This window comes from Electrophorus electricus, chromosome 11 (genome assembly GCF_041902795.1).
Source record: "Electrophorus electricus isolate QZ-2024a chromosome 11, ASM4190279v1, whole genome shotgun sequence".
NCBI classification, from domain to species: domain Eukaryota; kingdom Metazoa; phylum Chordata; class Actinopteri; order Gymnotiformes; family Gymnotidae; genus Electrophorus; species Electrophorus electricus.
In genome coordinates, this window is record NC_137507.1 from 1,507,501 (window position 1) to 1,525,000 (window position 17,500).

Sequence of the window (17,500 nt, forward strand, 5' to 3'; positions counted from 1 at the left end):
TGGTGTCGGAGGAGAGGAGTGAGGGATGACTGGTGTCGGAGGAGAGGAGTGAGGGATGGATGGTGTCGGAGGAGAGGAGTGAGGGATGGATGGTGTCGGAGGAGAGGAGTGAGGGATGACTGGTGTCGGAGGAGAGGAGTGAGGGATGACTGGTGTCGGAGGAGAGGAGTGAGGGATGGATGGTGTCGGAGGAGAGGAGTGAGGGATGGATGGTGTCGGAGGAGAGGAGTGAGGGATGACTGGTGTCGGAGGAGAGGAGTGAGGGATGGATGGTGTTGGAGGAGTTGGCCTTGTCCTATTGGGTGTCTCTCTCTCTTCATATCTCCACTTCTCCATCTCCCTCCTCCCTTCATCTCTCTTCTCTTTTATCACCACGCTTCTATCTCTCTGCCCCGCCTTGTTGGCCCGACTTGATGCTAGAGCCAGCTGTTCTCACACACACACACGCATGTGCGTGCACACACACTACACATCTGCACCATTCGACTGCGGTCAGTCATAAACTGTCTCTAGCACTGCTCCTTAGTTCAAGTGTGTGTGTGTGTGTATGTGTGTGGTAGCGTGTGTGTGTGTGTATGTGTGTGTGTGTGGTAGCGTGTGTGTGTGTGGTAGCGTGTGTGTGTGTGTGGTAGCGTGTGTGTGTGTGTGTGGTAGCGTGTGTGTGTGTGTGTGTATGTGTGTGGTAGCGTGTGTGTATGTGTGGTAGCGTGTGTGTGTGTGTGTGTGTGTGTGTGAGTGTGTGTGAGTGTGTATGTGTGGTAGCGTGTGTGTGTGTGTGTGTATGTGTGTGGTAGCGTGTGTGTGGGAACTGCGATGTCGATGCCTTATCTGTGATCTCTTGTGCAGGCTGTTCATGTCTGATGAGCTTTTAATTAGGTCTGGCAGTGTAGTCCCCCCCCACTCTCTCTCTCTCTCTCTCTCTCTCTCTCTCTCTCTCTCCCTCCCTCCCTCCCTCTCTCTCTCTCTCTCTCTAGTCCAGTTAACATTAGTTCACTCCTATGCTACTGGCCTTTCAGAGCATTTTAACGGTATTTTAAAGGCACTAGAGACAACTGCACACAGCCAGCTCTTAAATCCAGTGAGCTGTTGCCTCAGTCTAATTGAAAATGTGCCTAAATCCAGACCAGAATGCATTTGAATGAAGGCGCTTAAGGTTAAAAGGCTGTAACTTAACTGTCCTTAACGTCTCTGGCTCCTCTGTAAGACCTTGTGAAGCGCTTTGTTTCACCAGGCTCTGACGGAAACCCGCCAAAGGTCACACACTGAGGTGAACGAGAAGCCGCCGGCTTCACGAGAGGGTGGTGTACGGACTGCTTGCGCTCCAGAGCATGGACGCGAGGCAGCTCACGTCAGCATCACGCTGAAGGCTGGCCTGGGTGGGGCTTGGGTGGTGGAGATTTGTTGACGCAGGGTTTGTGACTTCCGTCTGGTTGCCTGCTGGCTGGGAGTGTTTGTTGTAAATGCCAGCAGGACAGCAATTTGACGCGACAATTTAAACGTCAGCAGGCCTCTCGCTCTCATTCCTTCTCATGGAACACTTAAGAATTTTCTCAGTGCTTGCAGTAAACTGTATTGCTATTTTCTTCTCTCGCTCTTTATCTCTATTTAGCTCATTCCCCCCTCCCTCTCTCTTTCTCTCTCTCTCCCTCTCTCCCTCCCTCTCCCTCCCTCTCTCCCTCTCTCTTTCTCTCTCCCCCCCTCCCCTCTCCCTCTCCCCCCCCTCCCCTCTCCCTCTCTCTCTCTCTCTCTCTCTCTCTCTCTCTCTCCCCTCTCTCTCACTCTCTCTCCCTCTCTCTCTCCCTCTCACTCTCTCTCTCTCTCTCTCTCTCTCTCTCTCTCTCTCTCTCTCTCTCTCTCTCTCTCTCTCTCTCTCTCTCTTCACTAGTGGATACTCCATCAGTTCTCCACACCATCTGCAGGTGGAGGTAATGACTGCTGCAGGGTGGTGTTTCGGTTGGGAGGTTCCTGTCATTTCCTCTGCACTGTGCCACCCCTCTTCTCCTGCCTGGCCCCTGACCGTGAGGGCCAGCTGCCGTTTAATTAACGTTTTCGCTCCTCTTGTTTGAGTGGGGAACCACCGGTGAGATGCCCAGAGGAAACCCTGGGTGGTCTCGCAGCCCGGAGCAGAGGCAGGACTCGAGCCATAGTTTAAGCTGCCAGTCATCCGGAGTGGAACGCCGGGTTGGGGTACAACAGCGTGCTGGCAATTACTTAGCACTCGTTCAGTGATTCAGAATCTGAACAGCTGCCGTCCGTCATGCGACGAGCCGTTATAAGGAACCGTGCGTTAACCTTAACTTTCTCCTTCACTGCAGCACTCGAGTCTCCTGCTGAGAGTGACTATGCCCCTAGTGGTCAACCTTATAATTACAGTTCTGCCTTCACGCTCAGACAGTTCTGGTCTCGTCTCACTGTGGGGGGGATAATGAGAAGGTGGTGCTCTCTACACACACCTCAGTGTTGCCATAACGTTCTAACATTAGCTGGCAAACCTGTGCAGGATACGAATGAACCCAGTGCAATTAACACGAACCCTTTACTTCAAGGTCTTGTGGGCTCTGTGTGTGCTGAGGTCATGTTGTTAGAAGGGCACTGTACCGAATTTCCGCTCGTCAAAAGCATTTAAGAGAGGCTTATACAAGCCTCTGCCTACAGTGCTCCTCGATTAACATTACGTCTCTCAGCCATCAGCCGTGACTTATGCGCACTTTACGACCCACTAGGAGGTGACCTGTGGGAACCGCGCATGTGCAGGGTCGTGAGTCCTCACCTCGGCCAGCGGCAGCTGGGGGACGACGGGTCAGCACGCGGGGGCAGCGGCGGCGGATCTGTTCCGTTCAGCACAACGACGCCGGTCCCACTCCCCGTACAAAGGGTTCATTTCTCTGCTGAACACATCTGAAAGGGCCCCTGGACCGCCTGTGCTCTGACAGACACACCACTGCTCCTGAAGATACGTTTCAGAGCGTGATTGAGTTGGAATGAAATGTGGAACATGAGAGCGAGGGAGAGACAGAGAGAGAGAGAGAGAGAGAGAGAGAGAGAGAGAGAGAGAGAGAGCGAGGGAGAGACAGAGAGAGAGAGAGAGAGAGAGAGAGAGAGGGAGAGAGAGAGAGAGAGAGAGAGAGAGAGAGAGGGAGAGAGAGAGAGAGAGAGATGGAGGGGGGCAGACAGACAGAGCGAGAGGGAGAGAGAGAGAGGGAGGGAGAGAGAGAGAGAGAGAGAGAGAGAGAGAGAGAGAGAGAGAGAGAGAGGGAGAGAATAGGTTTGGACGCACAGGAAGAAAGAGGGAGATGAAATGATAACTGTTGAAAAGAGCCATTTCCCACTTCCCCATCAAACACACTGGGTTGCTCTCATTACTTCACTGATATGCTAATCAGCTACTTTGCATGCATGCATATGCTAATTTATCCTCAGCTTGTTCCGTGCTATATGTTTCAGTTTAAACCTCAGCTCCAGGATGAGGTGGTTGGACCTGACGGCACGGATGCTGGCAAACTTTAATCTGTGAGCACGCCGACCTCCCGGGCAGACGTGACCTTTTCCATCTGCCTTTGGGAATTTGTTTCTAGGGTGACTGTCACTGGTCATGTTGCCCTGGGGCATAAGATGGGGGAATGCCACTGTTTTCATTATATCTGTGTGTGTGTGTGTGTGTGTGTGTGTGTGTGTGTGTGTGTGTGTGTGTGTGTGTGTGTGTGTAAACTCACATTAGTAAGAAAAATGCTTAATGTGTACTGCAGGACAAGAAACATATAATTCTGAAAAAACACTGAAGGCACATGGAGCAGTCTGGGGTAAAAAGCATGTGATATGCCAGCTCAGTCTCCACCTGGCCTGAGGTTCTCCTGGTCTCCACCTGGGGCTGGATCTAGGCTTGGGGTTTACTCTCCGGTAATGGACAGTTCCCAAGTTCCCAGTTCCCTTCCAGCAGATTCCTCTCCTCCCAGTGGCCAGATTGAACTGTGGGCCGAGAGAACCCATCTGAAAGTCTGACATCTCACCCAAGTGTCCCGAGGTTTTTTTCTGTTGAGCAGGGCCTTAAAACGTTGTCTTCAGTTACCAGCTCTGTTACTGTGCTGAGTTTATGCCGGCCTCGGTAACGAGGCTGTTTATTTGCATACATATTGGAGGGCTTCTATTTTAGGGAGATGCGGGTGGGCAGATACATACGTTATGAGATTCTGAATGGCATTTTTATACACAAATCCATCCAATGAGTGAGTTAAAAGGCGTTGTGATTGGGCACGTGTGCCTTCCACACAGAGGGATTGTGGATTTGTTACTGTGAATTGCAGAGAACGCGAGAAGTGCGTAAACAGGAAAATTAACTGCTGCATGATACAGTCCCAATACCAGTCCCAATCCCAATACCAGAGGTCGGCAGTTTCTCTACATTCTTTGAGATCAGAGATCCAGAGTTAAACAGCTCTGTTGCAGTTGTGAAGTTCAATATTAATTAAAACCATTTGATTATGCCACTATAAAATAGCAGTTAAACTATTTCTATGTGTAATTAAAAATAACTTGCCATTGGAGTGACCACAACAGACAGCTAAGCATGGCGTGCTTTATGAAATTCTCTTTCAAATTTTGAATGTCTTGTTGATCTTTGGCAGTTTTTGCAATTATAACAATTTTCATCAGACTTTTCATGATGTGCTTGATTTGGGAAATACTGAGATTTAGTCTTGTTTTAATCTCACATGCCTTTATCTGCTGCTTGTTCCAAAGCCGGATGTGTAATAACACTGTTTGAATTTAGCATACTGTTTGCTTTGAGATGCCATTACATTGCAGAATCTGAACTTAGTTTTACTGATAGGGGAGGAGATTTACTCAAGGGGGTGGGGTTTAATACCAGGGGGAGGGGTTTTATTCACTCCCATTATTACAGGGCCTGAATTTGCAGAGTGTTGCCTAAGACATGTATGTGTGTGTGTGTGTGTGTGTGTGTGTGTGTGTGTGTGTGGTGTGTGTCTGTGTGTGTATGTATGTATGTATGTGTGTGTGTGTGTGTGTGTGTATGTATGTGTGTGTCTGTGTGTGTAGGTGTGTGTATGTGGGTGTGTGTGTGTGTATATATGTGTGTGTCTGTGTGTGTGTGTGTGTGTGTATGTATGTGGGAGTGTGTATGTGTGTGTGTGTGTGTGTGTGTGTGTGTATATGTGTGTGGGAGTGTGTGTGTGTGTGTGTATATGTGTGTGGGAGTGTGTGTGTGTGTGGGAGTGTGTGTGTGTGTGTGTGTATATATGTGTGTGTGTGTTTGTGGGAGTGTGTATGTGGGTGTGGGAGTGTGTATGTGGGTTGGTGTGTGTGTGGGAGTGTGTGTGTGTGTTTGTGGGAGTGTGTATGTGGGTGTGGGTGTGGGAGTGTGTGTGTGTGTGTGTGGGAGTGTGTGTGTGTGTGTGTGTGGGAGTGTGTATGTGGGTGTGGGTGTGGGAGTGTGTATGTGAGTGTGTGTGTGTGTGTGGGGGGGAGTGTGTTCAGTCATGTGACTAGGTATTGGTATTTCTGTGTGGATCACTTTGTCTGTCTATGCACTTCTGAAGTATAATTAGGTTTGGCCCACACACAACCACGCACAGAACAAAGGAGTTTTATCAGACAGAGGGAGGTCAGGGCTGAGGTTCAGGCTCCGCCCTCTACCTGGACAGAGACCTTGCAGGAATGTGACATCAGAACCAGAGCAGTGGGCATCAGAACCAGGGCAGCGGTGGGCCACTGGGTTAAGGGGACATCAGAACCAGGGTAGTGGGCATCAGAACCAGGGCAGCGGTGGGCCACTGGGTTTAGGGGGGAATCAGTATTCAGCTCACTGGAGTTTTTCAGAGGGTAAAAGGTTTTGGTGCTTTTTCCACATTTTCAATTTGGTCTCACTCACCCCTACACACACACACACACACACACCTGTTAAATTGACTGTCATTGAGCAGTGCTGGAATGAGTCCATCTGTTGAAGCAGAGCAGTCGGGGAATTGTAATGACCTGTCTGTCACTCTCACTCAAACACACACACACACACACACACACACACACACATATATATATACATACATAGACCTGAGCCTCCTGTACACGCTGATTGGCTGTGCAATGCTTGGCTTCTGATTGGTTGAGAGACCCGTCACTCTAGTATGCGAGCAGTGTTGCAGAGGCCAGACGCCACAGCGTATAGTGTAGCTGTGTTTGTCTTCCCTTGCTGCAGCAACAGTACAGACGCTCGTTGTAACAGCAGGGAGGCGGAGTGGACCGGCGCCAGGTCGTGAAGCTGTACTGCCTGGAGTGGTATCCAGAACCAGCCTGCTGCTTTAGTGTTACGGGCTATGACTCAGCTCCACAGAACCCTGTTACCGCTCATTACGGCAGCCATATGATGTCTCTTTTAGAAACTCTCCACACACGTCTCTGTCTCTCGTTTCTCCCTGACTGCGCAAAGTCGTCTCCTGTGTCTCCATCCCATAATGTAGTGAGGTGAGGCAGGATACAACACGTTAGCAAGGGAGGCATCTTACAAATAATCAAGACAAGACCGGAAGATGAGGAGTAGACCTGCACAGGATGACGAGAGAAAACACCAACCCGATCAAATCAACAGCAGACACAAAACAGGGTGGAGACCCACAGAAACATCAAACCACACGGCAGCACAATGCTAACGAGGGGAACCTGATGGGGAGTTTCAGTCTGGATGCTGTAAAGGGTTAACAGTGAGAGCTCTCACAAGAGAAAGGACACGCCACACTCCCTTCTCACTCCTACGGCAACTCACTCGCTTGGACGAGTGACTCGCATGTTTGAGAAACTGATTTCTGGCCCTCTTCACAAGGAGGGAGGGAGGGAGGGAGGGAGAGAGTAATAGAGAGAGGGATGTGATTTGAGGTAGGGGCACATTTTAGATTAAAAAGAAAAAAGTTGCGGGCAGTGGCCGTGATGAAAGTGTGCGTGTGAGGGCAGTGAAGCGAGGAGCAAGTCCAGGCAACAGGGATGCTGTGCAGCTGGTGCTGATGTTTTCCCACTGGCAAGGAGGGAATATGACGTGCATCCATACCGACGTCTGCGGGCGCCTTCCCTGTGGCAGGCTGCATAATTCTTCACGTTACCGTAGCCTCCGCACGCTGCCATGGTCTGGGTTCAGCACCTGGTTAATGGCTGCTGAGGCTTCTCCAGGCGAACTCTAGGTGTTCCGCTGTAGTTCCTTTGTCTCCTGCCAGCGTCCGGTTCTCCCGCTCTTCTGTAAACCTGCGGGGATCAGCACCCGCTGCACGCCAGGTGTCGTACACAACCCAGCCGCTCTTTAAGGCTTCCCTAGCACGCAGCACGCACGTGACCTGACGGACACGTTAGATGGCGGGAGCCGTTCCTCACTGTGCCGTGTGCTTCTGCGGTCCACGGGACAGACGTGGGACTATTTTGCTGATCTAGGATCAGACTCGTAAGTGAAGGCATAACTACATTATAAAGTACTGAACACCGGCGGCTCACCGGTCAGGGTTCAAAGGTGAAACAAACAATCAAACAAAAACCGGAACTTCACCGCTGTGTGTTTGGGGGGGGACTGGTCAGGACTGGTCAGGACTGGTCAGGAGCTGTGACGTGTGTGAAAGGCAACATGAATCACAAACCTTCTTCTTCTGTCCTAACCAGCATGTCTCTGAGTTAAACAGGACATGTCCTGAGAGGGGAGAGGTAGAGAGAGAGAGAGGGAGAGAGAGAGGGAGAGGGAGAGAGAGAGAGGGAGAGAGAGAGGGAGAGGGAGAGAGAGAGAGGGGGGAGAATAATGGTAGGGGTGGCGGTTCAGTTTATGGTGACAGTTTGAACTGCCCATGGGCGTTTAATTCCAGTGATGTACTGGCCTGTCCAGTAGCTCTGATGTACTGATCGCTGCAGACCTACAAAAATGGACATAAATTGAATGTCACCCCTGGAGGGAAAAAAGCATAACATGGTTCATAAAACAACACAGCATGTTTAGTACCGTAGGTCTCTCACTGCATACATGCTTATGTTTTAACAGTGTGTGTGTGTTGGTGTGTGTGGATGTGGGTGGGTGTGGGTGTGGGTGGGTAGGTGGGTAGGTGGGTGTGTGGTAGGGTTGTATGGGGCAGAGGTGCGCGCTTGTGAATCTCTAGATGTATCAGTTTACTGTTCAGTAGTTCAGTAGTTCTGCAGTTCAGTAGTTCTGTAGTTCAGTAGTTCTCCTTCTCATTTTCTCTCTCATTTCACTCTGTCACTCACTCAAGCTTTTCCTTACTCACTGATATACACACACACACACACACACACACACACACACACACACACAGCAGTGACCTCATTACAAACACCCCTGTCAGCGGTTCACTACAGACTGGGTAATATTTGTGTGGCTGATCACCCTTAACACAGCAGTTGCCATGTTAGTGTGCGTTGCCATGGTAGTGTCTGTTGAACTGGCATTGTGTTGCCATGGTAGTGTCTGTTGACCTGGCATTATGTTTCCATGGTAGTGTGTATGGCACTGGTATGCGTCAGGTAGACTGTTGCTGGACTGCGTGTGCATATGTGTGTGCATACGTGCGTGTCTGTGTGTGTGTGCGTGCGTGCGTGTGTGCGTGTGTGTGTGCATACGTGTGTGTGTGTGTGTGTGTGTGTGTGTGCGTGTGCGTGTGTGTGCGCGTGCGTGTATGTGTGTGTGTGTGTGTGTGTGTGTGTGTGTGTGTGTAAGTGCGTGTGTGTGTGTGTTGGGTGGAGAGGGGCCTGTGTAATAGAACTGCCTTAACCTTCATCTTAGTAATGTGGCCTAATATTAGTGTGTCAGTTAATGTGTGTGTGTGTGTGTTTTTTGCATTAATTCAGTGCACATGTGTGAGGGAGGTATACCTAATTAACTTCATAGCAGGTGCTAGAATACACCTGTCATCACCCAGAGGTAATGGGGTCAGTAATTGCCTTTGAGTGTACAGACATGCGTATGTAAAGGAGTGTGTGTGTGTGTGCGTGTCCGTCCATTCTCTTCATAAAACTCAACCTGACCTTCCCTGCTGCTGCTTGCCCACACCAAGCCCCTATTTATGAACTCTGTCATCCTCTGTTCGGTTGCTATAGTTACAATCGCCGGCAGTGGGGACCTCATGCGGAGAAACATCTCACAGGGGAGCACGGCCAGAACCTCCTCCGGCCGCAGGAGCTCGGCTCGGAGACGTGCCCCACCCCCCGGTCCTGGACCCAGGACACGTTCAACGTGGAGTCATTAACGTGCGTGGCGTTGACGTGAGCTGGGTAAACTCAGCCCAGCTAAATGGCCACTCTGGTGCTGATGCAGTGTTAAACCCACAAATCTACAACGTGCCAACCAAAGAGCCCCTGGCTGCATCGCACGCGACCCCTACCCTCCCCCGCCAGCGTTGTGCAGGGCTGCGGTGCAAGGCACTAATGCCTGAATGAAGAAACACTTCTCATGTTTCCGTTTACGAGTCAATCTACGGTTTATCGTGTGTATCACACACTCTGACGTGAGCAGGGTTCGCACGGAACGCTCACGGGTGCGCACGAGGAGACTGATCCATGGTCAGTCTGCTTCTGTCGCAACCTGCTGCCAATCACAGACGGTCCAAACTCCAGAATGACCCCAGATCGGTCGTAATGGACTGGCCGATGTGAAGCTCTGTCACACTGCCAGGCTGTTTCGCGGAGACTTGCAGCTTTTGTACGACTCATTTCACACTTCGTACGCCATAATTAGAGCCTTCATATGTATATTAACAGACTTTCTATAAAAAGGAGACTAGAAAGAGAATGCGATTGAAGATAATGGGCAACATGTTCCAGCCACTTCACTGGAGAGCTACAGAATTATGCACTTACAGTTCACTGAGAGCGGACCTCACCTTTGCTCCAGTGGCTGCAGACCCAGTGGAACACGCGGAGCAGACAGAGGAAGACGTCATCGCTTACAGAGCCTTCTATATAGGAGGGAGGGAGGGAGAGAGAAAGAGAGGGAGGGAGGGAGGGAGGAGGAGGAGGAGGAGTGAGGGAGGGAGAGAGAGAGAGAGGGAGGGAGGGAGGAGGAGGAGGAGGAGGAGTGAGGGAGGGAGAGAGAGAGAGAGAGAGAGGTTGTCGAGATTTTCCAGTTGATATTGTGCTGTTGCATTATTCATACTGCCAATTCACCAAGAAACACTCTCTCTCTCCCTCTTTCTCCCTCTCTTTCTACCTCTTTCTCCCTCCCTCTCTCTCTCTCTTTCTCCCTGTCCCTCATGCTCAAGGCTCCATCTCTCTCCATCGTCGGCCTCCTCTCGTAGGTTGCCGCTGGTAACGTGGTGTAACCTATCATCATCAGCGTTCTGGGGGACGTTTGTTAATGGTCGCAGTGTCAAGCATTTGGGACGGATCAGTCATGAGCTTCATTACAACGTCTCACTAGTGCTCACACTGTGACTATAATGTTGGTGATGGAGTCTGCTCTTCTTTAAGAAGAGCAAGTATAGTTTTGGGGTTTAAAGTAAGCCAGTGTTATTGTGTTTCTTTATTTTTTATGTGTGTGTGGGGGGGGCAGACGGACAGACTGTGTGACACTATGTAACACTGTGTGTGGGATATAATATACAGGCTAATATCCTCCATCCATGTGGACGTCTTCTGCCATCCTGTCCACAGAGTAAATCTACACACACACACACCTTAGTCTCCTGCAGTTTCCTGATCATCAGTGATCAGGGCTTGTTAAAGGAGTATCTGGTACCTTCTCTGACTACACTGTCCTCCCAGACTCACCCTGCCATTTCAAACACCTTCCCCAGGCCTCAGGTCCAGACGAGCAACACACGCACACACACACACGACGTAAGCATGTGTAGCAGGGCTCTATCCTTCTTGATGTACAGTGTGAATTTTTTTTTTTGTTTTTTTGCATAACTGCATGCTGCATACCTACCTTGTAACATGTTGTTCGGATTGTTATGTGCCAAAATTAAACAAAACGTGCACACAGCACAGCTGGGATTCAAACTGGAGTGCTTTTACAAGTTTATGCCTTTTTTAGCTTGCTGAACAGGGCCGTCAGTGTTGCTAAGGAGGACGTGTCTGAATGACGTTAGAGAACTGAGGTCTAAGGGTGCGGTCACGTCGGAGACATTTATCCCAGAATCCCCTGGGGCGAACATGATTTGTCTCGGGCGTGAGCTGGAGTCAACCATCAACAAAAGCTTTAGCTTCCCAGCGTCTTTTTTTGTGTCTCAGTCCCTGGTCTCTCATGTTTGAATAAGGAAGACAGTGGGGATGAGAGAAGAGCGGATTTCAGCGAGGCTCAGAGAACTCTGACAGCCAGTAGTGTTGGACTTGCTAATGGACGTTCTTTGAAATCCAAGTGCCTCTCCTTGTATGGTTCTGGCTCTGGGAATGCATATGCGTGCGTGCGCACGCGTGTGTTCGTTCTACTCTCTTCCTCCTCCCTTATTAGCGGCTTCCATGTCAGTGGCCAACCCCCCCGCCCCGCGAGAGGCTGCCGGGCATCGGATCACGAGCGCTTTGAAGAGGCCACGTGTCCCAGTCTAGCTCTCACTGCGCTAACCTAGCGAGGTGGGTGGGGTCTGGCGCTACCCTTTGAGGCCAGCCCGTCTCGTTTCTGAGGGGAGAGATGAAGGGAGTGCCGTAGAGGTAAAACGCCTTATTAGAGGCTGCCTCTGTAGCCAGTGCTACGGACAAGGTGGTAAAATCGAAAGCAGGAGGTCTTTGTGTGGCCGTCTTGGAGTACTGCTCTTGGAGTACTGGAGGGATGGAATGGTTGCTGTAGTTACCCAGTGGGGAGGAAGTGTGTTATTGAGTCTGTCTTGGTTTGGCTTTTAAAGCTGAAATAGAAGAAACGTTGAATGACTGCAGTCATTTGTCACATCGCTTGTTGAAGCTTTAAATACTCCAGACTGTAGGCAGCAGGTGTTGAAGCCTATGGAAACTGTCCTGTTACTATCCTGCCAGGGTTCAGGACCGTAGACATAACAGCTCATTTCAGGACCATGGACAGAACTCTCTCTCTTCAACATGACATACGTGGTGAAACTGGTCTCGGATCAGTATGAACCTCTACCAGTAACCCAATCCCACACCAGCCTTTGAAGTTGTTGTCCTATTTATGCTCGTCTCTGACCAGGCGAATGATTAGGATTTTGGCCAGAGGCTGATCCCGAAACAGAGGGAATTTTCCCGGACGTGTACACAGCGGCTGAGTCGAGGACCCCGCCTAGACACGCGTAACCCGAGCTCCCAGCCCCCAATCACTCAGACCATTACCCTGCTATCTGCTGAGGGGAAGAGAGAGAGAGAGAGAAGGATGGAAGACAGAAGAGAAACAGACTATAATGAGAAATAAACAGGGCAGCCCTGCAAATAAACGTTTGCGCCGTGGTTGTGAATATCTTAAAAGCTTATGAGCGGGGACTGTTCTCCGTGGCCATTAAAGGGAGGGTGTGTTTCCACACTAAAGCACCAGCTCTGGCTAGAAAGGCTCCGTGCTCCAGTTACCTTTCAGGGTGTGATCACTCTTCAGATTATAACGAGACCGATGTGTTCTGATGTGTCCGTTACACCTGGAAGTTCGTCGGAGGGAAAGAAGAAGAGACAGATGGAGAGAGACACACACACAGAGAGCGAAATGGAGTGAGAATGTGCATTTGTAAAATTGAATAATGAGAAAAAAGACAACGGGGATTAGAGATGCTTGCGCGTGCACACACAGTCTCTTTTTAGTATCAGCAGACTTGTCTCTCTTGCGTCATTGAGGTGAACCCCCCCCCCGTCCTTGCTGGGTTTAACATCGCTAAAGACTCCCGTCAGCCTGACACACTGACGAATAGCTCTTCTCACGCGGCAGAAAACACGCCATGCTGCTGGGGGCAGATTTACGAGCAACATAAACCCACTATATAATAATCTTAAATCAAGGCCCATACATAAATGAGGGCGTTTTCCTTTGAGGACGTGGTGTAGTTTTTATTGTTTTATGATTCTCTGTGTGAGAAATATTACTTTATAACTTTAAAGTGTGTGTGTGTGTGTGGGGGGGGGGGGGGGGGGTTCTTGGGTACAGTCATAAATGAGGTTTTCCCAGAATGCCATTCTCAGTGCTGTTTTAGGATGTCATGCTGAAAGCTGTGTGTGTAAAATCCTGCTTCTGAATTGCTGATCAGTAGGGTTAACTGACAACTTGAATACCCCTAATCCCACAGACACCAGTGCCAAACCAGTACCAAACCAGTTCCAAACCAGTACCAAACCAGCACGAGCCTGCGTCTCCTCAAACACACGATTACGACCAGGACAGTGCTGTAGGTTCTAGAAGTCGGAGTCTTTGGTTCAGAACTTCTCCTCTGGCCTGTGGGGCATCGGGGGTCACGTCAGCGGTAGATGTGTCAGCGGTGGGTCTGTGGATGTTCAGGCTGTGACCTCGCTGTGAGGTGTTCATTAATGCAAGCATTATTTAATGTGTCATTTAAAGATCTCCAGCTCGTCAACCCCACCACCCACACACACACACACATGAACTTAAAAGCATTTTAAATCTGAACTAACCAGCTACCTGCCTGACATCAATTACCAGGAGTGGCATGTAGCTGAGAACGTGCTCGCTATGCTAAAGCTCGTTTCTGACTCTCCCACAATTACTGTAGTCACGGGGCATCGCGGGCAGGAGGCAGTGGGGACAGTAATTAGCCTATATATAGAAATTCCGCATAGCATGTCTGAACCGGCGGTGGATCCTGACCCTTTACCGACCACAGACGCAGGCACGCGGATGAACGGGCAAAAATTACACAATGCGGAGTCTGGAAAATGACGTTAATGGCAAAAAAAGAGAAAGGGAAAAAGGCTCTCATGCTTTCGTCTAATTATAAAAAGACGTTAAAGACATTACGTTCCTCCTTCGTCTTAGTTCCGCCTGTTGTTTTTCTGCAGGTTTTTGACTTCGTGCGGTGACTTTTCCTTTGCTTGTTTAACTCGTTCTCTTCTCCACCGAGTCGTGGTCATGGCGGGATTTACGGGGCGTGCGCCTCGCCTCGTTTTGTTCCGCGCGGCTCCCCAGAACGCGCGCGTTAACGGAAAGATTTATGGACCAAAAGGTAGAGGCGTCTGTGTTCGGCCGGTCCCCGCGAGCCGCACCCTACTGCGGCGGGTGACCGGGCCCTTCATGCACGCGCGAGATCGCTCTGCACAACGTCCATCCGATCGCAACACAGCCAGCTACAGACCGCTAAACACGCGCCTGCGGACAGACTGCCGCTGTGTTTGATGTACTGTGATGAACGCAGCGGCTATAAAGGGAGCCGTTCTCTCTTACACACAGCCGTGGCGCCACGCGTAGCGGGAGGCCTGCACGACACCCGTCACGCGCTGTCCCGTCCTATAGCGCGCTTGCCGTAGGAGCGCACACCCGTGGTCATCTGTGCAGACAAGCCCCCGAAGGCAGTATGTGTAAAACCGTGACTTTTATCAAACAGTGTCGCTTCCAAAGGCTGCAGAGAATGAATCTGCAGAAGCCTAGTGGAGGGCAGGCAGGGCTGGTCCCAGATCAGTAGGCAGGTGGTGTTAGTATAGCCGTGTTGGAGTCTACCCTCCTAACCTTCGGAGTCTGACAGAACATTGGCATGGAATATTCATTATTCATTACCATCACAATATTACCATCACTCTCTGTTTCTCTCTCTCTCTCTGTCTCTCTCTCTCTCTCTCTCTCTCTCTCTCTCTCTCTCTCTCTCTGTCTCTGTCTCTGTGTGTCTCTCTCCAGTGAAATGTAAATAAACAATAAGCATATTCTTTTATCAGAAAAAAAAGATAAAGCAGAAAAGATTAGATAAAGGAGGCAAGTGTAAACACACAGTACTTCATGCTGAGGTTACCAATAAACATGCTGAGGTTACCCACAAACACACTGAGGTTACCAATAAACACGCTGAGGTTACCAATAAACACACTGAGGTTACCCACAAACACGCTGAGGTTACCTACATACACGCTGAGGTTACCAATAAACACGCTGAGGTTACCCGCAAACACACTGAGGTTACCAATAAACACGCTGAGGTTACCAATAAACATGCTGAGGTTACCAATAAACATGCTGAGGTTACCCACATACACGCTGAGGTTACCCACAAACACGCTGAGGTTACCCACAAACTGATTCTCGGAGTGTGTATGTATGTGTGTGTGTGTGTGTGTGTGTGTGTGTGTGTGTGTGTGTGTGTGTGTGCGTGCATGTGTGCACGTGAGTGTATGTATGTACATGCGTGTTTGTGGAGGCCACTGGTACAATGCTAATGAACAGGCGTGAGTTGTAATCATTTTAAATCAGTGGAAATTATTCCATATCACACCTCATGTGCTTTTCCCAGGAGAACTGCCTCCCTTTAGACTGAGTGTTTGGGAAAACATCCTTAAATACCAGATACAAAGCACGTCCTATAGCCACATTAATATGTCGTATTCACCCATTCACTCTGTTGAGACCCTCGAGTCATATACACCAGCCATCTGTCAGCGTGTGTGTGTGTGTGTGTGTGTGTGTGCGTGTGGACGTGCGCGTGCGTGTGTGCGTGTGCGCGTGCGTGTGCGCGTGCGTGTGCGTGTGTGTGTGTGTGTGTGTGCGCGCGTGTGTGTGTGTGTGTGTGTGTGTGCGTGTGTGTCTATAGGAGCCTCTTTTTCATTACATGTGCATGTGGTTAGTGACACAGGCGCTCTGAGCCCTGAGAGCAATGAGTGGAGGTGTTGATCACACCCTCTATTAAAGGAAACACATGCAGGGCTTTGCTATTCTTAGCCTGGCCAGCACTGCTCAATTATTCTACACAACACACTTATTCTTTCAGAGCACAAAAACACGTACACACACACACACACATGGGCACATGCGTTTTGAGGGAAGACCACACTTGGGTGCGACCTGCTGTTTACATGAGCTAAGTAAGGCAGCTCTGGTATGTGAATGTGAGTGTGAGTGTGAGAGAGGCTGTGTGTGTATTTACATTAAACTTTATTCCTGAACTGTGCATCAGCAAGTCCTATTCTAAAAACTCTGTGTATTCTGGGCATTTAAACAACACCTGTGTATTTAGACAACACCTGTGTGTTTAAACAACACCTGTTTGTTTAGACAACACCTATGTATTTAGACAACACCTGTGCATTTATACAACACCTGTGTGTTTAAACAAAACCTGTGTGTTTAAACAACACCTGTGTATTTAGACAACACCTGTGTGTTTAAACAACACCTGTGTATTTAGACAACACCTGTGTATTTAAACAACACCTGTGCATTTAAATACCTGTGTGTTTAAACAACACCTGTGTATTTAAACACCTGTGTGTTTAGACAACACCTGTTTGTTTAAAGAACACCTGTGTGTTTAGACAACACCTGTGTATTTAGACAACACCTGTGTATTTAAACAACACCTATGTGTTTAGACAACACCTGTGTGTTTAGACAACACCTGTGCATTTAAATACCTGTGTGTTTAAACAACACCTGTGTATTTAGACAACACCCCTCCCCCTTTCCCCTGGTCCCCCCTGGTTCTGTTAGACAAATTATGGCTAATGGTTGTTCTGTCCAGAAGGCGGGGCTCTGTTGAGAGGGCAGGGCTCTGTCACTCTGTCGCTCCGGCTGTCAGCCGTCCCTTTGTAATGAAGCTATGTTGATGGTGTTGTTTATTTTACCAAAGGTCAGTTTGGTTCATTTTAGTTTGGTTGCATTGTTGCACAGAGTGTCTTGCACATGTCCAGGTGCCATTACTGGCCGTTATATCGCCATGAGGACACAGTCAGCCTTACGAATGGGACAGCACATATCTGAGCGGATGTATACCACAGTACTACACACCCCATGCAGACATTTTCCAGAACATTCCCTGAGACAAGACCCAGGGCTGACTTGTGATCTATAGGCCATTAAATGACGCACTAAACTCAGAGTAACCCTGCGCTGTGCTGGCTTGAGTGTAGCGTAAATCGTTACGTTATCTCTGCTTACAGGGGAAGGACACGAACTCTCCCATCTTATCGAATGGAACGGCGCCTCTCCTATCTTGTATCCATCCTGTGGGCACACTTATTCCAACAAATAGCACCCTGGCTCCCATTCGCAGGTCGCCCGAGTGGAAAAGCTGGAGGAATCACAGATGTGTGTCTTATTTACAGCCGGGCCGTAACTCTTCTGAGTACGCACGCCGGGAGTTGGTCCCATGGACAATTGTACACACATCTGTGGTAGCACACACACCTGCAGTAAGTCATACCTGCAGTACCACACACACCTGCAGTACCACACACACCTCCAGTAAGTCACACCTGCAGTACCACACACCTGCAGTACCACACACACATGCAGTACCACACACACCTGCGGTAAGTCACACCTGCAGTACCACACACACCTGCGGTAAGTCACACCTGTAGTACCACACACACCTGCAGTAAGTCACACCTGCAGTACCACACACACCTGCGGTAAGTCACACCTGCA

General features: G+C 49.6%; 1 protein-coding gene across 1 annotated transcript in view; it reads left to right on the forward strand.

Moving 5' to 3' along the window:
- schip1 (schwannomin interacting protein 1) overlaps window positions 1–17,500 on the forward strand; it is a 203,389-nt gene that overhangs the window by 28,179 nt on the left and 157,710 nt on the right. The gene's annotated exons all lie outside the window — the stretch shown is intronic.